This window comes from Chenopodium quinoa, unplaced genomic scaffold (assembly GCF_001683475.1).
Source record: "Chenopodium quinoa cultivar QQ74 unplaced genomic scaffold, ASM168347v1, whole genome shotgun sequence".
Taxonomy (NCBI): Eukaryota; Viridiplantae; Streptophyta; class Magnoliopsida; order Caryophyllales; family Amaranthaceae; genus Chenopodium; species Chenopodium quinoa.
This window is the reverse complement of record NW_018745470.1, coordinates 87,147-109,530: the sequence shown is the minus strand read 5'-3', so window position 1 is coordinate 109,530 and position 22,384 is coordinate 87,147. Positions and strand designations below refer to the sequence as shown.

General features: G+C 40.1%; 1 pseudogene; it reads left to right on the top strand.

Annotated features, from left to right (window-relative positions):
- The first annotated feature begins 4,303 nt into the window (after nucleotides 1–4,303).
- LOC110715115 lies at nucleotides 4,304–20,593 on the top strand (annotated as a pseudogene).
- The last annotated feature ends 1,791 nt before the right edge of the window (nucleotides 20,594–22,384 follow it).

Sequence of the window (22,384 nt, the reverse complement as noted above, 5' to 3'; positions counted from 1 at the left end):
CTCGACACGTGGCCTCCTCTCATTGGTCCACATGTCTAGGGTATTTTTACCCTAAACATTTGCCCCTCACAGGTCGCACGTGCATATCACGTGGGGCCTGTGACACGTGTCCACCTCTCAAAGGTGAACAGTAACGGGTAAAAATTTGAATTTCAAACCAAAGTTTTTTTTCCCCCCGCTTTCACCTTCTATAAATAGAAAGTTACCCCCCCTTTTTCTCTCACCTTACGCTCATTTGACTTTTTAGAGAGAGAAAGAGAGAGCTTTTTAGAGAGAGATTCTCTGCCTCCGTCTGCATTACAACAAGTTCAAGCTTCCGTGTGCTAGCAGTTCAACACCCGGTTTACCGGCTGTAGCGGTTTTCAGATTTTTCAGAGTAAAAGCAAGGTAACCGCCTGTACCATTTTAGCTTTTCTCCCTTTCAACTTGTATACCATTTTTTCTCCGCCTGTATACCTAGTTTTTTAGAAAAAAAATATAAATGAGTTCTCAATCCACTCACTCGGCACTGCCTAGGACACTCAGCCGGTCCCCCGGAACGGCTGAGTCTAGAACAGGGGGTGCCTTTTCTGGACTGTCGGAACCGATATGCTCATCTCCGAATTCCTCCCTCTCTGTGTTTGTGCAGGACACAATGGCCAGAACGAAACAAACGACCAGACGGTCTAGGAGCCGGCGCGCTATGGAAGTGCCAGCCGATGAGGTTTTTCCCAAACGGGGAACAGAGGGATTTGGAGGAGAGCGGGTCTGACAAAGAGGCTCCCTCTACTTCCGGGAGCTCTGGGGTACGAGAGGTAGGCGGTGAGGGAACCACCTCCTCTAATGAAGCCGGCGATGCTGAGGCCGGCGAAGGGTCAAGGGCCGAATCTTTCGGCTCTGACCAAGACAATTTTGCGGCTGACTATCAGCAGCCGCCTAAGGTCGCCGACCTACCCAACCCCAAACGGACTAGAATGCTGCCGGGTAACATCGCCCTACTCAAGAGCGGCTTTAGGGCTTTCAAGGAAAAGCACCTCTTTGGAAGGGGTTGTGTAACACCCTAGAAATTCCTTTCCTTTAAATGCACACTTTACTCCTTTTAAAATACGTTTTAGGAATATCTAAGACATTACCGCCACCGTGAAAACGGCTAAGACAACTATCAAAGATACACAACGGAAGACTTGAAAACCAAAACTATTTAAATAACACAATTTAAAAACCAACCCAACGAAAATTAAAGTTGAAAATCAACAAAACCAAAGCCAATTAAGATCCACTACAACTTGGAACCATTTAAGGCCCTTATTAAAACCGAAACAACCAATCTTTTGTGTTAGTCCATAAAGTAATATAATAAAATATTCAATGCATAAAACACATCATATTCTAATAGAAGCTAGCATGATTCTCTCTTCACTCATGCCCCGTCATGAACATGCTTCAATACCTGAAAAGTGTATCTCTACTTGCCCCCACTACTCTCCATTAAAATGGGTCATCGTAGGGCCAAGATAAAGACATGGCCAGACACAAACAACACACACAATCAGCAAAGCTGAGTACATAAGCGTAATTAAACACACTAACATGCATTCTCCTATCATCACACACACTTACCTCATTGCACCTGTTTACAAGCACACACAAAAATCAACAAGACACTTTAACTAGACACTAAATAATTCATTTAGCATTGATTACGCATCGAACGGGTTTCCAACTAATCCTATCCCAATAAATTGGGGTTAACTGACACGGGAGCTAACCGTGCCAACAATAAGCCTGTGCCACACATAGGTGGCGGAATTCCAGCGCATAAAAAAAAGGAATAACAGCGTCCTGTACTCCGTTAGAAGTTATGATCAAATATAAAGTCACATAACTCCCCCTATATGTTCATACTCAAGGTATATACGTTCCAAGAGTTTTGGTGCGTAATCTCTTTCACTTTACGTTATTTACATATTATTATGCTTGGTCATGACTCTCAAGGCATAATAAATCAATCAACAATATAATAATTATTCAATCAAACAAATATACCAATTTAATTCTTGAATAATTAGTGACCACATAATATTTAATATTGAACCCTTTTTAATTCTACCTCAGTGTCGAAGACACCTTAAACGCATAAAGCGCCAACAATCCTATACCTCGGTGTTAAAACACCTTAAGTGCACAAAGGCACCAACATACAATTTATTCCTTGTGTACATAGACACTTATATAGATCCTTTCTCATTCTTAAAGCGTCAATAAAAATTATATGAACCATAATAAAATTTCCTTTCAATATTCCAAACATAATTAAACAATTAGTTTAATTAAACATGCTCTCTATCATGCCATAAATAAATATGTAGTCCATATAATCATGCCAAAGAATAATTTTCCAATCCATAAACCGTCACAAGTAATTCATGCTTCACAATTCAATCACCAACACCAATAATTCACGATTCAACACATAAACCTTAGCATGATACTACTTGTAATTGATTGAAATTAAACCTAGCATGATTCTACATCATCAAAATATGCTAAGTACGCGAACGTACCTTGAATACGATCTAAAAATCGTCACGACTAGTAAAAATTGCTCACTTCGAAGTCTCCTACACATAAAAATTATAACAGGGCATTAAAACCCACTCTAAACAAATTTCCAGCAATCTATACTATCCTAAAGCCCCTCTTAAAATAATTTGAATAAGCTGAAATTATATTTAAAACACTCTAATTAAGTCCAACTTAATGTGTAATTTAAATTTCCTTCAAAAACATAATATTAAGTGCTCTACATAAAATTCCAGCACTTTATTCTAATTAAAACTTGCTGTAATTTAGTCTTAAAACACTTAAATTGAAGATCTAATTATTAATTCCTCATATGCTTTCATAATTTTCATAAATCAAGGACCTAGGGTTTCAAAAATTGGGGCTTTTTAATTAAAAACCAAATCTGAAAATTAATTCATACAATTACAATTATCAAACATCAAAATTAAACCCCCAAACTCATAATTTATATTTAGATCCAAGAATAGATTCAATTAAAACAAGAAAGCTTCAATTTTTTTTTATATAAGGTTCGAAAAAAAAGGGGAAAGGGGAGAAAGGCGGCAGCCACCACTGGCTGCCGGCTGCTGGCGGCGGCTTTCGCTTGCTGGCAGCGGCGGCCACCAGCCTGCCGGTGGCTGGCAGCGGTGGTGAGGGGGTGGCAGCCGAAAGTTTAAGGGGAAGGGGGAAAAAGAAAAAGGAAAAAAATAAGGAAGAGAGAGAGAGAGAGAGAGAAGTTAACCTTGGGTTTTCTCCACTCTGGGCAAAGTTTGATTTGCCTCATAAGTGGGATATTTATACCCCTTCTCTACTAACCCTCTTCTAGGTTTTTCCTAATTCTTTCCCTAATAAAACTTGTTAAAAATTAAACTTCCAAAAATAAAACCCCAACTTTTAAATAAAATAATTAAATAAACTTTCCTTTAATAATAATATTAATTAAAATACTTTAATTAAAATAATTACAACCATTTAAATACTTTATAAAATACATATTTTAAATAAAATGCGTATAAAAATACGGGGTATTATAGGCTGGGACATCATCGTTCCACCGGCTGACGCTGTAATGGCCTGGAGCGACGATATTGATAATACAGACCATTACTTCGTCTGCTACGAGGCGGTCATTAAAGCCGGCCTCCGGTTCCCCCTCCACCCCTGGATTAGGAAAATCCTAAAGGGGTACGATATAGGGGTTTGGCAGCTCACCCCCAATTCATGGGTGAATATTCTTAGTTACATCGCCGCCTGCGAGCTCCAGAATATAAATCCAAGCTTCTTCGCCTTCGCTCACATGCATTATTTGAGCAAGGCCCCAGGCGGCCATGGGGCATGGTATACTCTGACTACCTTGCCCCAATATTTGATGACTTTGGACAAAGTGTCCAAATGGTCTGGGTGGAAGGACAAGTTTTACTTGATTTCTTCCCTTACTTTAAGACATAACCGGACACTATGCCGGTACAACACTGAGCCGGATCTTCTAGGCCGGAAATGCCCTCTCCCGGTGCTATCTACTAAGGCCCGGGGGCAAATAATAGAGCCGGGATTTTTTGAGACAACAACTGAGCCCATGGGGGATGGGACTCACATCACAGTTCCCAAGAACTGGATCCCCCATCCGGACTTCTTCAAGGACGAGTGCTTCTTGTCCGCCTGCGGGCTGAGTACCATGTTTCCCAAGGGTAGAAAACTTTACATCCGGAATGATTGTTATTTTATTTTTATTGCAAACTTGCCATAATTTCTTCTAACCATGAATTCTGTTCATGCAGCCGGCGCCTTGAGAATGGTCGACCAGGCAAAGACTCCGGCTAAGTCTGCGGCGCTGCTGCGCAAAGAGGCTGCGCTTGCCAAGAAGGCAGCTGTCGAAGCCAAAGACTCCAAGAAAGGCGGGGTAAGACCGCCTGACTTTATGTGTTTGCATATTTTCTCTCTCTCTTTTTTTTTTTTACTTTTGCCGGTTGGGTATACTTACCCTTGTTTGCCTCTCAGGACTCCGCCAAGAGAATTCCAAGATCCTTCTCCAAGCTGCTCAAAAGGCAAGGAGACGATCTGGAGAAGACTCCGGATGCCAAGGCCGCCAGGAAGGACCCTCCTCCCCAGAAACAAACTTCTGCCCAATCCGGTCATCCAACGACCGGGGGCAAATCGCCTGCTGCGATGAGAATTCTGAGCGAAAGCTCAGAGTGCTCACAAAAGAAAGCGTCGGATGCCTCTACGGCATCGAAGGGTGGCGAGCCACCTAATGTTGCAGCCGGTGCGACAACACCTGGGGAGAAGCAGAAGCCTGCACCCCATCCGAATACCCAAGGTAAGGGACAGATTGAAATATCTTGGCCACTTGATTTCATGAGAATCAAGACTAAGGTTGATCCCTCTGGGGGGTCAGTCAGCAGCCGACAACGTATGAATGCCAACTACGCTGCCTCTTTCTCACAGAGTACTACTTTTGATGCAGATTTGACTTCTGACGAGCCGGATCTTGCGGGCTTTGCAAAACGGATGGTGAGGACCCTCACCCGGTCAGAGAAGAACTCCATACCTGATCTGCAGGTAGTGGACTTCGACTGGATAATGGGCCAATTGGCTGAGGTAATGAATCCTACAACCTTGATATCTTTTATCTTTAATTCTGCTAAGTAACTCATAATCCGGTTGCTCTTGTCTCAGGTGATGGTGAGAGTGGATGGCCTCCGGGGCCTCTTCAAGCGGAAACAAGAAGAGGTAAATGACGCGAAACGGAGGGGCCTTGAAAACCTCAACTCTGCTGAATATGCTAATTATATGTGTGATTTAAAGATTAAAGAAGTGGAGTTGAAACAGGAGGAGCTGATCCGGAGTTTGACGGCTGCGAACGACGAAGCTAACAACCGGACTGATGACCTTGATAAGCAACTGAAGGGTTCCAAGTCAGACCTCAAGGCATTAGAAGATTCTGATAAGGAAAACGCCCAACTCCGAGCAGACGTTTCCCGCCTGGGGATGGAGCTTGTCAATCTGCGAAACAAGCAGTCGGACGAGCTTGCCCAAGAGCAAAAACGGCTGACGGAGGAGAATGAGCGCGGAAAACTGGCCCGGCTGAAGATCACTTGGAGTCTCCTTTACCCAGAAATAGACTTTGAGGTCTATAAGCTGAGGTATGATTACGCCACTGAGGTGTATGATGCCCAGTTACTGGGTGATGCTCCACCGCCTCGCTTCAAGGATTGGGCTGCTGAGCAGGGATATGACGTCTCTGATAACGAGGAGCCGGCGGCGGATGAGCATGACGAAGGCCAAACCAGCCGAAGCAGCAGGCTCCACCTCAGCCTTAGGCGGGCCTCCCCAACTTCTGCGGCAGTATGCCAACCATTTTTTTTACCGGCTTGTATGCCGTGTTTTGTTGTATCTTTACCAACCATGGGGTTGGGTTAACAATTTTATTTTTTGTTTCTTCACCGGATGTGATTCCGGCTAACACTAATTCTGGCCTTTGTGCCATTTTTAATATTAATGAAGTATTCCGACTCAGTCGGTGTTTATATATGTTTGCGTTTGGGTATGGAGTTTGAATATTGCGTATGTTTGCAATTCTTTAATATTTTGCCTAACTTAAAAAAGCATGCGGCAATTTGCAATCCGGTGCTCTTGCCCCTGGGCGGCTATGTGGTTGGTTTTATTTCAAATTGATTGATTGGCTTGAAAACACTTGATACTAGAAGAAGTATGAAGTGTTTTTAGGCCAATCAATCACAATGGTGATTGCCCCAAACCAAGTGCATAGCCGGCCATAAGAGTGGGTGCTTTGAGCTTCTTACCCAGGCGGTTATATTCCGTCTGCGGTTAATACATAGCCATTACACATAACCTTTTTCCCCAATAGGGGGAGTAAGTGCAACTTTGGAATAAATAACCTAAGTGAGAACTTCAGCCGATGACCGACTGATGCCTCAGGGCATCCGATATTCGGTAACTTAATCGTTCTTTAGATTATTCTGGTCAGACGACTATGAGTTGACCAATTTGGTCGTTCAATTTTCACCATCTACATTGGTACATAGAACCGACGAATAGTCCGTTCTCTGCGACGATTGCACCCGGAGGGGTGTCGCCGGACGCCTTTGTCCATGTTGGGACAGGCGATTTTATAAAATAAGCAACCATCCGGCCATATTGGCCTTTGGTCTTGTTTGAGACCGGTTGTATAGCCACTAAGCGTTTTTGTGCTTAGTTTTTAATCGGAACATTGGCCGAGCGTTATTACAAAAGTGAATTTACGCTAAGTGTCGAACTTAGTTAGTTAAAGAAACAGTCCACCTGAGCGTTACCTAGACGGACAAGCCATTATTGGATTACACCAAGTATCAAACTTAGTTAATTAAACGAAGAGTCCGTCTGGGTATTACCCAAGCGAACAGACAATTATTATACCAAGTGTCAAACTTGTTAGATAAACAAAAGATCTGTCTGAGTAGTACCCAGGCGGTCAAGCAATTATAACCTTTACTAAGTATCAAACTTAGTTAATTAAATGAAGAATTCGTTTGAGTATTAGCTAAGCGGATAATCAAAAACAACAAAACAATTTTGCAAACAAAGTCTGAATTCTCATTAATTGACTCACTATTTACAAAAATATACATTCTCAAAAGTAGTACTTTTTTAGATTATCTACATTCCAAGTTCTAGGCAGGCGGCGACCGTCTGGGGTTTCCTGACGGTAGGTGCCGTTCTTGACTTCTTCATAGATCTGGTAGGGGCCTTCCCAATTAGGGGTTAGCTTCCCAGCCTCATTGGCCCTATCGGTTGCCTCCATTTTTCGTAACACAAAGTCATCCACTTTTAAAGGGCGCCTGTGCACTTTCTTGTTGTAGGCTTTGGTCATTCTCAGACGGTATATCTCGTGGCGCAAGACAACATTTCCCCTACGTTCCGGGAGGGAGTTCAATGCCAGCCGCATGGCCTCCCAATTCGCCTCTTCATCATAGAGCATAAGAGAGTCGGCTCGTAGTGCTCAATGGGCAAGACGGCTTCAGCACCGTATACCATAAGAAATGGGGTTTCTCCGGTTGCCCCTTTAGTAGTAGTCCGGATGGGCCATAGGACATGAATTAATTCTTCTGCCCATAAGCCACCGGCTCTTTCGATTTTCTTTTTTATGCCATTTGAGATGAGTTTGTTGAAGGCTTCAACCTGGCCATTTGCTTGGGGTCGGCCGACTAATGCAAAACAATGTGAGATACCTTGATCTCCCAACCAAGTCTTGAGCTGGGGGGTCTCAAACTGAGGGTCATTATCAAACACCATAGACATAGGTACCCCAAACCGGGTGATGATGTTCTTCCAGATGAAAGAGATGACATCCTTTGTCTTGATGTTCTTAACCGGCTCAGCTTCTACCCACTTGGTGAAATAATCCACAACCACCAAAATGTAGCGCTTTTCGCCTGGAGAAGGCGTATAAGGACCCAAGATATCCATGCCCCATTTAGCGAATGGGACTGGGCTGTGGATTGCCGTCAGATCAGTAGTCGGGCGGTGAATAAGTAGGCCAAACCTTTGGCATTTGTCACATCTTTTGACCAACTCTTTAGCGTTTGCTTCAAGAGTAGGCCAAAAGTAATGCCGCCTGGCTCTGACGGCTAGGGACCTGCCGCCTACATGAGAGGCATAGTACCCAGCATGCAATTCTTCGAGAACTTCTTTCCCCTTTTCTAGGGTAATACACTTCAATAGAGGTTTAAGGAAACCCGCCTTGAAGAGCTCTCTGTTTCTCAACTCGAAGTTTGCTGCTCGCTTTTTCATGATGGCTGCCTCCTATGGTGAATCAGGAAGTTTGTCGTCTGCTAAATATGCCCGGATGCCATCCATCCAGGTAGAGCTTCGGTCTAAGATTCCAATGGGCTCTTCATGTATGCTTCTCTTTTCAAGAACTTCCCAAAAGACCGACCGAGGCGTATCACAGCAGGCGGATGAAGCCAATTTGGACAACGCATCCGCCTGGTTGTTATCTGACCTAGGCACTTGATTCAGATGGAATTCCTTAAGTGCCCCAGCCTCTTCTTTGACTGCCTGAAGATATTTGATCATAGCCGGATGAGTTGCCTCATATTTTCCCTCATACTGGCTGACGACCAACTGTGAATCAGAATAGGCGTCAATTTTAGTTGCCCCTGCTGCCTTACACATGCGGATTCCGGCTAGCAGGGCTTCATACTCCGCCTCGTTATTTGAGGCTTGAAACTTAAACCGCAGTGCATCTTCAAATCTGTCCCCCCTTAGGGGATTCATGTATAATTCCTGCACCACAGCTGTTCTTCGTTGAGCTTCCGTCTACATACACTTTCCAAACCTGGTCAATGTTATCCGGTTGCACCGGTCGTGTCATTTCAACAATGAAGTCGGAAAACGCCTGACCTTTCACTACCTTTCTAGGTTCAAAAGTGATTTCAAGACTTTGCATTTCAATAGCCCATTTCAACATTCTGCCGGATGACTCCAAAGTAGACATTGGCCGCTTAAAGGGCTGGTCGATGTAGATTACCACCGGATGAGCCAGAAAATATGGTTTCAATTTCTTGAAAGCCATATACAGGGCAAGGCCAAATTTTTCTACCATGGGGTATCGGAGCTCAGTATTTTTTAGAACATGGCTAATGAAATAGACCGGAAGCTGAACACCGTCTCTCTCAGCAAGGAGAACGGCACTGAGGGCATGATCTGAGACGGCTAGGTACATGTATAACACCTCTCTAGGCAGTGGACTAACAAGCCTTGGCAAAGAGTGCAAGTGTTCTTTCATCCGTTGAAAGGTCGCCTCAGCATCATCTCCCCATTCAAATCTGGTCTTCTTCCTGATTGCTTGGAAGAAGTGAAGGCATTTGTCACCTGACCGGCTGAGGAATCTCCCCAAGGCCGCCAGGCAACCGGTTAGTCTCTGTGCTTCCTTGACAGTGCGGGGTGACTTCGTGTCAATTACCGCCTGTATCTTCTCATGGTTAGCCTCTATCCCCCTTTGATCAATCAGGAATCCGAGAAACTTCTCAGACTCAACACCAAAGACGCATTTCTTAGGATTTAACATAACCTTATGCCGCCTGAGTGTGGTGAAGGTTTCTCGGAGATCAACAAGGTGATTCGCCTGCTGTTTGGATTTGACTATCATGTCGTCAATGTACGCCTCTACATTCCTCCCAATTTGATTAACAAAGACCGTATTAATCATCCGTTGGAACGTGGCCAGCGCATTTTTCAAGCCAAACGACATCACAGTGTAACAGAATAACCCTAATCAGTGACGAAGGCCGTCTTTTCTTGATCTTTCTTCCATAGGGGTATCTGATGGAAGCCAGAGTAGGCATCCATAAAACTCATCAAGGCATGCCCGGCTGTCGAATCGACCAGACTGTCGATCTTAGGAAGCGGATAACTGTCCTTGGGACATGCCTTGTTGAGATCTGTGTAATCAACACACATACGCCAGGTACCATTCGGCTTCTTTACAAGCACAACATTCGCCACCCAGTCGGGGAAATTACATGGCCGAATGAACCCAGCATCCAACAGCTTTTTAACTTCGGCAGCTGCCGCCTGACTTCTTTCCTCGCTGTGATTTCTTTTCTTTTGCCGGATGGGCTTCTTTTTATGATCCACGGCGAGTTTATGGACAACAAGATCCAAGCTGACACCTGGCATCTCTTCCACTTCAAAGGCAAAAATGTCTTTGAATTCTTTCAGCAGAAGGTGCAAGTCTGCACCCAACTTAGCAAAAGCAACCGTCCCAACCTTCACGGTACGCTCCGGACGGCTGTCGTCCAGAGGTATATCAATATGTTCACCAGCCGGTTGGGGACGGAGCTCATCTGACCGTTCACCGGTCAGTGATTGCTATTTTTTTCTCTTTCTTCACCTCCACCAGCAGAGGCGCCTTTCTTTTCTTACCGGCTGCTGGTGGGGCTGGTACTTGGTCGGCATCCTTGACATTGTCAAGGTCTATTGGTTCCTGGCCTTCTGGAGCCACTGTATCGTTGACGGCTGAGAGATAGCACTCCCGGGCCGTCTTCTGATCCCCATTCAAGGAACCAACAGAGCCGTCATCCCTCTCATACTTGATGAGCATGAGGAAAGGGATATTACAGCCTTGGCTTCGTTGAGGGTTGGCCTGCCCAAAATAATGTTGTAGGCGGTCAGCTCCTCAACGACCAAGAACTTGACGACCAGGTGTCGCCCTTTTCCTTTCTCACCCAGTCGGATTGGTAAATCAACCCTTCCGACTAGGTAAACCATTCCACCCCCAAAGCCAACTAAGGGGTGGGTAACCGGATGCAAGCTGCTGTCATTGTATTTTAGCTTTTGCAGGCACCGGAGGCTGATGATGTCTGATGAGCTGCCGGTGTCAATAAGGATCCGTCCAACCAGCTGGTTGACAACCTTACATTCAATGACGACCGGGTCATCATGCGGACGGCGAACACTGCCCCTGTCCTTCTCAGTGATCAGAACGTCTGGGAAGGAGGAGCTTGCAGACGCCTGCCCATCATCATCTTTGTCCATCTTTCGAAGATGGTTCTTAGTCCCCCGGATAGTAGGGCCACCACATGAGAACCCGCCTGCTATTGTGTAGACCGGCTCCTTGTCGGTATCTGAGCTACTAGCAGGCTGGAGGTAGTCTTAGAGGATTGACCCTTGTTCTTCTTCTTTGCCCCGGCTGGGGACTTAGAAATGTAGGACTTCAGCATCCCCTTGTCTGTCAGACGCTCCAACGCCTGTTGAAGGCTGAAACAGTCGTTGGTGTCATGGCCAACTTCCTCATGGTATTGGCAAAATTTATTTTTGTTCCTTGATAGAATGGAACTTTTCATTGGATTCGGCTTCTCTAGGGACAGCCGGTCCTTAATTTCCATGAGGATGGAGTTGCAGTCCTTGTTAAACTCGTACTTAGGGACGTACGGTTTAAATTCTTTCTTCTTCTTCTGGGACGGATGGTCAGAATCATTAACCACCCAGATTTCTTTTCTCTTCTTGCTCTCTTCTTTCTTTTTGGCCGGCTGAGCAGGCCGGCTGTCTTTCTGTTTGTCAGACTTTTTGGAGTCGACTGATTACCAGGCGTGCAGAGGTCGGTTGCTTGAATATAGCTTTCCGCCTCCCTCACGGCCGCCTGTAAAGTGAAAGCCCCTTTTCTAACTAGGTCGAACTTAGAAGTCGACCCGTCTCTCAGACCTTTGAAAAAGTCTGTAAAAGCTACCTCATCAAACAGTCCCTGAATCTGAATTCTAATCAGATTGAACCGCCTGACATAGGAGCGCAACCCTTCTCTCTCCCCCTGCTTAATGGTGCTCAAGTCCAAGCTTGTTTTCTTAGCAGGGATGTTCATTGAGAAGTTGGAAGCAAACAGGAAGGCAAGATTCCTAAAACTATCAATGGACCCGGCTGGCAAATTGCCAAACCATTGTTGGGCAATGCCCTTCAATGTGGCCGGGAAGCAACGACACAAAGTGGCATCATCCAACCCTTGCAAGTACATGAGGTTGGTGTAAGCCATGAGGTGATCTTCCGGATTAGTGGTACCATCATAGGTACCAACCAATACATTCTTAACCTTAGCCGGCTAGGCCGCCTCGGTTATCTCCCGGGTGAACTCAGAAGGTTGTTCACCCAGGAAGAGCATACAAAGCTGCCAGTCCAGTGGCTGGACATTGTGGTATGCCGCCTGACCTCCGAAGAGAGTCGGCTGAATATAGTAAGGTGGGTACTGACCATAGACCTGAGAAGGTGCATACGGTGCAGTCCCGATCATCTGAGGGCCAAAGTGGACGGTATTACCGCCTGTCTGACTCTCATGCAAGGAAGGTGCATTCCCCGCAGAAGTATTGTTAAAGCTGTCTGGAAAATTCGACGTAGAAGCCGATTCAGACAACTGTTGATTTCTCTTCCGGTTGATAATCTCCCGGGCATCAAGAGTTGATTTTTTACTTCCCACCGGCTGCTGAGTCCGGCGGGTGTTGTTGGTATTCCTCTTAGGAAGAAGAATTTTTTACCAATCAATGGTCCCGGCTGCCTTCTTCTTTGGATGAGGAGTGGGCTGCCTTTCTCTGACTGACTTCTCCTTTTCCAGAGGAGTCTTCTTGGTCGGCTGACCTCTACTTGGGCCAGCCCTGCTCTGGGTGATCAGCTCTTTAATTTCACCCTTGAAACTTGTCATGAATCTCATGAGTTCGTCTCGGGTGACAGGTGCAGATCTAGCGGCCGTATGGGTTTCCCCTTCCGGCTGCCCAGGGGGTCGATTTGTACCCGCCTGGGAGGCACCCCGCTCCAGAGTGTCTCTGGGCCGGATGCGCTTAGTTCTGAGAGAGCCATCATCGGCTGTAAAGGTTTCGACCTGAGGATCTTCATCCTCCTGCTGGTCTGTAAAGACTTCTGGGTCATCGCCCAGACGGTTAGGGGGTGGTACAGACTCTTGAACCATCTTCGAGGTACTCTCCCCACAGACGACGCCAAATGTTTTGGGTGTTTTTGTCCCTCGGGAGAGTTACGTCACGAAGTCTGATCTAGCTGAGTTGTACCTGCAAAACAACAGAGACTCCGGGTGGTTGGAGCTCCGCCTCCAACAATCAAGTTAGTAGCTTGAAAGGGAATAAAGAGTACGGAAATTTAGGTGGGGATCTGCCTGGATTCCAAGCTCAGGTATTTCTCTGATGTGAGATAATGTAGGTGTAATAAATGATTGAATGTGTCCCCAAAATGGGGAAATATCTTCCTATTTATAGGGTCCTTGGAGAACGTGCCCCTTCTAGGTCACTTGACCTAAATTTCAGTGGGCTGCGCCGTAAAACGGCGCTCCTAGGGATTTGGGCCCTTGAAGGCCGCCATTTCAGAGATGTATCTGAGGGCGCCAAGTGTCAAAACGATATTAAGTCACACGGGCCATCCTGAGCTCGACACGTGGCCTCCTCTCATTGGTCCACATGTCTAGGGTATTTTTACCCTAAATAGAGCTTGTTAAGAAGTTTGCTTTCAAATTTTACAATAACTTTTTGGGACTAAGTTTCTTATGAAAACAACACGTCTTAGATATTTCAAGAGGTTTAGTGGAACAAATCCCAAAAGGCCCATCTCTCATACAATAGTCGAAATAAGGCCTTGTTCTATTCACCTTATTTCCACTTATTTCAAGGTTGATAAGTTCAGATAGGGGTTAATAAGTTCATATAAGATGAATTCAAATAAGAGAGAAGTTCAGATAAGTTGTGATAAGGGTTAATTAGGGCTACCCAAGTTTAATTTATAACTAAAATAAGTTCTAATAAGGGTTAATAAGTTCAGATAAGATCAGATAAATTTAGATAAGTAAAAATCAGATGAATAGAACACACCCTTTAAGTCAATATAGAGATTTTAAGATATTTACGAAAGTTGAAGCCCATCATGTACTAATAAAAATTTTATTGTCTACATTTGTAAATCATAAAAATTTTAATCGTATCAATTTATCTGGTTGTACCAATGAGGTTAGCATGATCCTCTTTATAAAGGGAGTCATTGTTTGTGAGGCAAAGGTACGTAAAGAATACATGTCTAAGAGCAGCACTGAGGCGGTGCCCCTAGGGTTACCACACATTAATAAATCTAAAAATTTAGGGTCTTAAAATTAGGTTTTTTTTTTTTGTTTTTTTTGTTTTTTTTTTTTTGAAGGGGGAGGGTCTTAAAATTAGGTATGTATTAGATTGCCTGCTTTACGGAAGAAATATTGTTGACTTAGATTGTGTTCTCTTCACCTTATGTTTGGTAAAGTTAAATTATTTTTTGCGAACTTAAATTGTTTAACTAAACAGAAATTAGAAATTATTGATTTTTATAGGAGTAAAAATAATTTTTACTAAATTAAACTTATATTTACTGAACTAAAAATTACTTTTACGAAATTGAACTTAAATTTATATAACTAAAATTATCAATTTTACTTAATATTATTCTTTTAAGTTGAAAAGAAATTGCCTTAAAGGTAAAATAAAAATTGAGTAACTTTTAGCTTATAGCTATTGGTTTCCAATAAAGGATATTCCTCCTCAAATATATTAGGTATTTAGGTTGCTTGTTTTACAAAAGAATGTTGTTGGCTTATGTCTTGTTCACTTCATCTTATTTAGACTGAACTGAAATTTAAATAATTTTTACTAATCTAAAATTAATGAATTGATTTTTTACTTTTAACTTATTAAAACATATATATATATATATATATATATATATATATATATATATATATATATATATACTAATTTTCTATTATTATATTTCCTTATAACTACAAAATTTTATTGATTTAAACTTGTTTTTATTGAACATCACTTATTTTTACCAAACTGAATTTATTCTTACTTATAATATTTTTGTAGGGTGAAGAGAACATGTTAGTGGAAAAGTAAGAAAAATTAAGTACAAGTATTCTAAAGCTATTAATATTCATATTAATCCATACCAAATACATTATTTTGAAGCTATTTTTGATTTCCTAAAGAAAAAAAAAAACCCAATTATTGATAGTACTAGTGAGTTCTCTACCATTGACCAATGTTGATTTTTAACGATAGAAGAAAGAACTTGACATGTTGCTTGACAACCAATTCTGCAAAAATCACATGTTGCTAAGTTGCTTTCACAGCCCTCCAAAATTAGTCACTACTCCGTATGTTGCTAGGCAGGGCCGCAGGGGCCAACAATGCTTCCTGGAAAGTACCATTATTAAATACGACGCGACTATAAGACAATGCGAGGAACTCATATTTTGCCACGAGCCTCAAAGTTAAATAGCTAGGAATACGCAAACACCAAACAAGGAATAACTGCTTAAGCGGCCTCTAAGTATATGATGAAATTCCTTGCACAACATATTAACAACTGGAGTAAATTATTTAGTCACTACCTTTATTTTAGGACACTACAAGCTTATTGTAAACTTGAATAGTCAAACCAATTTTCAAGTTGGGTAATTTTGGGCCCGAGTTGACAACCTTTTGGCCACTAATCACAATTTCGATTATAGTAGCCTAGCTAAGTAGGTTAACTGATCGGACATGTGAACTATGTTTACACTATTTAAATTTCTAGCAAAATTTACCATCATGTTAATGATCTTTTAGGTAGTTATGAAAAAACGTTAAATTTAATTAATGTATTGTAAAATGGGTTTAGGTTTAGTATACTGCTCAAGTTTTTAGAATAAGAGTATAAGATTGAGCGCGATTGCTTTAAATTTTAACTTACTAAAGTTATAATAAATCCCAATTAAGCAAGACATACATATACATATATAAATAAATCCATTTTTCTTTGCTCTAAGGTTATGAGAGCCTATTATATGCAAGAATAAATTACTTCCTATGTTTCTTCATTTTCTTCCTGTTTTTATTATACATATTTTGATAATGCATTACTTTTTATCATTAAATCTCACTTGTATAATATTTTATTTCATTCAACTCACTTTCCTAAATCTGTAAGTCGGTTAAACATTTAAAAACTTTAGAGGGAGTAATTTTAGTTATGGACCACTATGTCACGTTCTCAATTAAATCAAAAGTGTATGTGTTTGTCCTACAACGTTTCCTAACCACAAGATACATACCTTGACCAGTTGACCATATCACTTTTGTACAACATGTTGATTTAATTATGTGATATTTAAGGGGATGTATACTAACAAAAATTGTGTCCTCCAAAATGAGTCGTAGCTTATTAGTGTACGAAGGGGAGAAAACCCAAGAAGAATTCCAAGTGAGGGTTAAAAGAAAGAAGAAAGTAGTACCAATACACCATATAATCGAGCATAGATTACCACTCTCAAATTTAGACTTGTTATTGCCTCCTGTAGACGTGGGTGTGTTCTTTTGCTATAAATGTCCAAGTTATGGTAGCCGATTTTCGCCTTTCGGTCAATTGGTTAGCACCCTCGAAACAGCCTTGCTCAAGCATTGGTTCATTTCTCTGTGTTTTCTAGTGAAGTTGTACATAATTCTAAGGGTGAAGTTGAGTTAATGGGCAATAACCAAGGAGTTGAGTTCACTGAGGCCTATGCCGATGTTGAACTTTATGATCTAAACCTATATAATCCGGATGAAAGTGTTGAAGGCAAGTTATTGCCCAAGAACAATAAGCAACGTAGTGTGTTCTCCGTACAGGTAAATTTAAATATAATGGATTGACTTCTATTCGGTCTGTACTATCTTGTACTTCGTATATTTTAAATCATTATTTTCCACACATTTTTTGGTTTTGAATTAATGATTATATGTAACACATATAATATGACTTTCTATTTGTCAAAAAAATGACTTTCTAACAACATTTATTTTCCCAACGAACTCTAATCCACTTATATATTTATTATTTAACCTACTTTATATATTCTACACATAATCTAGTGTGCCACTTAGAAAACGGAGGGAGTAATGCGTAATTGTATTTTGATCATCACTCCCTAGTATAGTGAGAAAATAATCCTCTAGACATTTTCCCTATGCATTACAATTTTACTCATTCTCTTCTGAACATGAAAAAACTAGAAATGTAATCATAGAAAATATTTAAAAAAATAAGTGTGCATAAGAAAAAGATGAACAAAGTAAGAAAGGTAGAATCATATAGAAATAAGAGAAACGTAGTAGATGAAATAAAAAAAAAAGTAGATAAAGAAAAAGAGTGAAAACAATGACGGAGTAATATTTTGAAGCAAGAGAGAAGCAAAATTATATAACGATTTGTCCAAAATGAAATAAAATAAGTGAGTAGAAGAAAAACAGAGGTAGTACATTCTTGTGTGTGATTTTTTTTTAACCTTTAAAAAACTGAGTTTTGCATTAAATTCAACTACTGTACTAAACTTTTTTTTGGCATCATTTTTAGTTTCAGTTTTCAGTAACAAAAAATCAAAAACAGGAAACAAGAAAAAAGTATTTCCCTTTTTCTGTTGTCAGTTTTCAAAATTATCATGATTTTAATAGGTTTAACTATTTTTTATGCACTATATGATATGGTTTTAAAAAACAAAAAACTAAAAAACAGAAAACCAAAGTAATGCCAACGATTTGTTCTTGTATTTTGCCACTGGAATATTTTTTTACTTTGATTGTTCCACCTCTTAACAGATTTAAGGATGGAGGTTGTTCAGTTAAAGTCAAATAAAAGAAGGTTAAGCTGGTCAAAAAAAAATATTTTATTTGATCAATTTAAGATATCAATTTTGTAATTACCACCTTTTTTAGAAAAATTTTGCCACCAATTAATAGATTCAACTATTCAAGTACGAAACCTATTATTTGGTGGCAAAAGAAATTCTAAAAAGTTTTTATTTTATTTTTTTTAAGGTGATAATTTGGTAAAATACTAAAAAAAAAAAGTGAATCAAATCCAAAATCAGCATGTTTATTTTATTTTATTTTATAAAGATGTTAAAAGTCAATAAATCTTACTAGTAATTTTTTATTTTTATTTTTAAAATTTTATTATTTTGGGAAATTCTCTTTGGTGAACTCTAAGTTTTTAATTTTCTAAGTGGTAAACATTCTTAAAATTTATTATCAATGGTAAATCCTAGTTATCTTTAAAATTTCATTGGTAAAACTAATGATATAATTAATTGATTCCTTAACCATGGTTAGCTTTTAAAATAACCATTTTAAAAAAATAAATTATTTTTTAAAAAATCAAAAAACCCACCCCCAGCCACGACCACAGTCAGCCAACATGCCCAGACCCTTCGGCACCAGGTAGCCTCGATCCCCCTTTCCCCGGCGCCGGCCACAACCAAAGCCACCGCACCACCTTCTCACAACACACCACCAATTAACACCATCGACCACCTCCGTGACCTCGCATCTCCGACCACCATCAACCTCAATTAATCACAACACCTTCACACCCACAACCTACCTGCTGCACTCGCCCCGCACAACCACCAAACCGCACACACCACTTCTGCCAACACCGCAAGCCGCAATAACCTAGGGTCAAATTTGGGTTTTAACCACCAGAAACCCACCAAAAACCACCGGGAATCGAAATCCTAAACGGGTTTGGGTATTTCTTGGTGTTTTGGGATGGTTTTAAGGGATTGTGAACTAGGGAAGAGGGTTGACAGGGAGGTTCGCTGGTTTTCGGGGTGGTTTGGGGTGGGACCGTGGTCGGTAGTGAGGCGGTGAAAGAGAAAGAGAGGAGCAACAACAAGTAAGGCCGTAGGGGATCGAGATTGAGAGAAAGAGAGGAGGTGGGGGATCCATGGCCAACGCACCGACGAAGGTGCATCTGGGCGGCGCCAGTGTTGGTGGGGGGGCAAGTGGATGGTGGCGCCGGCATTGGTGGGGGGAAGTGGACGGGCGGCGCTGGCTGTGCTGGTGGCTAAGTTGGGTGGGGAAGGGTTTTTTTTTTTTTGAAATATATTTTAATAATAATTTAGTTATTAAAAAAATAAAAAAAACTAACTATAGTTAAGGGTTTTTATTAAAATAACACTTATCAATGGTAATAAAAAATTTAGGTTTACCATTAATAATAAATTTTAAGAATGTTTACCACTTAGAAAATTAAAAACTTGGAGGAGTTCACCAAAGAGAATTTCCCTATTACTTTTAAATATTACGGAGTAGTAATTTTTAAAATTGCACTTAATTATAGATTACATATGCAATATCAAAAAATAGCAATTGACAAACTTTCCTTGCTTGCCACAAATTAACCATGTAGGCTACGGAGCTGAAATGTGGAGGAATAGTAGTTGGTTGCACATTTGATCATCGTGTAGCTGATGCTTACTCAACTAACATGTTCTTAGTATCTTGGGCTGAGATAGCTAACTCAAAGCCAATCTCAATGGTGCCCTCTTTTACAAGATCATTCCTCAATGCTCGATATCCTTGTTCGTATGGTCCCTCATTGGATGAAATGTATGTACCTATTTCGTCTTTAACTCCTAGGAAAAATGAACTATTATCAAGCATACATGAACCACTTGTTAGCCGTATATACCATGTCCATGCTAAAGATGTCTATTATATTCAATCTCAAGCAAAAGGGACTAAACTCGAATCCTTTAGCGCATTTATGTGGAAGTTAATATCGAAACATGCTAGCATAAAGGAAGGTAACCCGAGTATTGGAGCTTCCAAGATGTGTAAAATGGGCATTGTAGTGGATGGTAGAACAAGACTAGGTAATAAGGGAAATTGTAACAAGCAAAAAGGACTAATTAGTAGTTATTTTGGAAATGTGCTCTCAATTCCCTTTAGTGAGAACAGGATATGTGATTTAAATTCTAAACCATTAGATTGGGTGGCTCTAGAAGTCCACAAAATTGTAGAGAAGGCGGTGAACAACATGCATTTTCCAGACCTGATCGATTGGGTAGAAGTCCATCGTCCTGAACCATGTCTAGCGAAGATCTATAGTAGTGGGACGGATGATGGACCGGCATTTGTAATGTCATCCGGTCAGCAATTTCCTATATCAAAGGTCGATTTTGGTTGGGGTAAGCCAATGTTCGGATCATATCATTTTCCATGGGATGGTAATGCAGGGTATGTTATGCCAATGGTTAGTAGCACCGGAAATGGTGATTGGATTGTTTACATGCACCTTATAGAAGGACAATTGAATTTCATTGAAAAGGAAGCAAGTCATGTATTTAACCATTTCAAACTTTCAAGGTGAGTTTTTATCTAGGATACTGATCTTGGGAGCTCACAACTTCACAAGGACCACAAATCCACAATATTACTAAGCAATGTAGATAATGTTATTGTCTTATATTCGTACAATATACTACTACTAAATATGTCTTCTTTTATTTTAAATCCTAAAGTCCGGGACAAACTAATACTCTTTTTGTCCTTATTAATTGTCTCAAAACTAATCAATCGCTTTCAAAAAGTTGTGTTGTATTTGTAGGTATTATTACCATTTAACATGTGAGATAGAAAATATTGTTAACGAGAGATTATGGGGACCAAGTTAAATGAAAAAGGAATGAGGACAAACTCAAAGATACATACAAATAAAAAAAAAAAAAAAAAAAGAGCGCAATTTTAAAGAGATAAAAGTAGTAATGGATATATAAGTACTCCGTAATATATAAATGTATTTCATAATTGTGCATTTGTGGGGGATAATTTTTGTATTTTGGTTTTTACAAACAAACTAGTTATTTCCTTGAGGACCTTGACATTACTCCCGGAGATTATATAGTGTTACGGTCCCGTTCACTTCACCTTATTTTTGTTAATAAACTGAAATTATTTTACTGAAATGAAATTAATTTTGCGAACAGAAATTATTTTTACTGTTTCTCTATTATATTTCTTCTTTAGAGTTACTGATTTTTGTTGAAGTGAAATTATTTTTACTAAAATGAAATTAATTTTATTGAATTGAACTTATTTTTACTAAATTAAAATTATTTTTAATGAACTTAAATTATTTTTGCTGAATGTTATTTTTTCAAGGTGAATTGAACAGGGTCTACGTGTGTAATTCAACGTATTAAAGTTATAACAAAACCCATACAAGATTATCTAATATACAGTTGTCCACTTTTTTTACACCAAACATTAATAAGTGGAAATCCATCCCTCTGAATCCTCTGATGATAGTTCTGTTGTAGACTTGTAGTGTTGTTAAAGATAAAAAAACTATAAAAAGGTCAAATTGAAGTGCAAAGTGTAAAATCTATAGTAGGTAGATTGCTAGAAGAGTAAACATACATTAGGGTATTAATTAATTTTTCTCATAAACTACACCTAAGTAAATGATTCATCCAAGAGACCAAGGCAAATATTTGGCAATCTAATTGTGCAACAAATTGGGTTGCATAAGTAGGTTGATTTATAACCTACTTAAATTAAAAGTTGATTTAACTCGAACCTAAAAAACTTGATGACAATTTCTTGAAATGAATTTATACAAATCCAAAATGAGTTGGTCTAAACCAAACTAACTTAACAAAAAATAAAATAAAAATAGATGATCGAAACAAACCCAAATCAAGCATATATTAACTAGACAAAAAATTGGTATGCTTTGATATAACCAAACACAATACAAACTAAGGGCATGTTCTCTTATTACGTTGAAATTCAGTTCAGTTCAGTTCAGCTCAGCTCAGTTCAGCTCAGTTCAGTTCAGCTCCGCTCATAATTTTCTTCTCTTATAAAATATTCATTTTAGTTCAGTTCAGTTCAGCTCAATTCAGTTCAGTTCAGTTAAGCTCAGTTCAGTTCAGTTCAAGCTGAGTTCAGTCAATGAGAACAGGCCCTAACACTGTACGAATATTAAACCATTCCTAACCTAAAAGGTCGTTATTGACCTAGTCATCCCAACCTAAAAGGTCGTTATTGACCTAGTCAGAATCAGAATTGTTCTAGCTATAGATGATATAATGAGTAATGACATAACTTGAACCCAACATTTCAATTGACAATTTTATAATACCAAGTTATGTGTTATGGTTTGTATCTCACAACTATAAGGTAATAGAGTATAAACTTGTAGGATCAAACGCCACAAGAGACACTTTAGGGTAGAGATTCCCTTACCCTTCCACCCAACTCTCAAATTGCCTAGCTTGCTAACACGACAATTAGAAATAGGTGCACCATGGTGAACCTAGAAATAGGTGCACCACTCCTATACTTTTGAACATTTAGTGAAATTTTTTTGAACATTTTACAAAAATATGAACATCTAGTAAAAAAAATATGAACACGTCACAAAAAATGAACATAAACATGCAATTTTTATGTTCATATTTTATAAAGAAATGTTCATTTTGTATACAGTAAATGTTCAGTTTATATTACAAAACTATTGA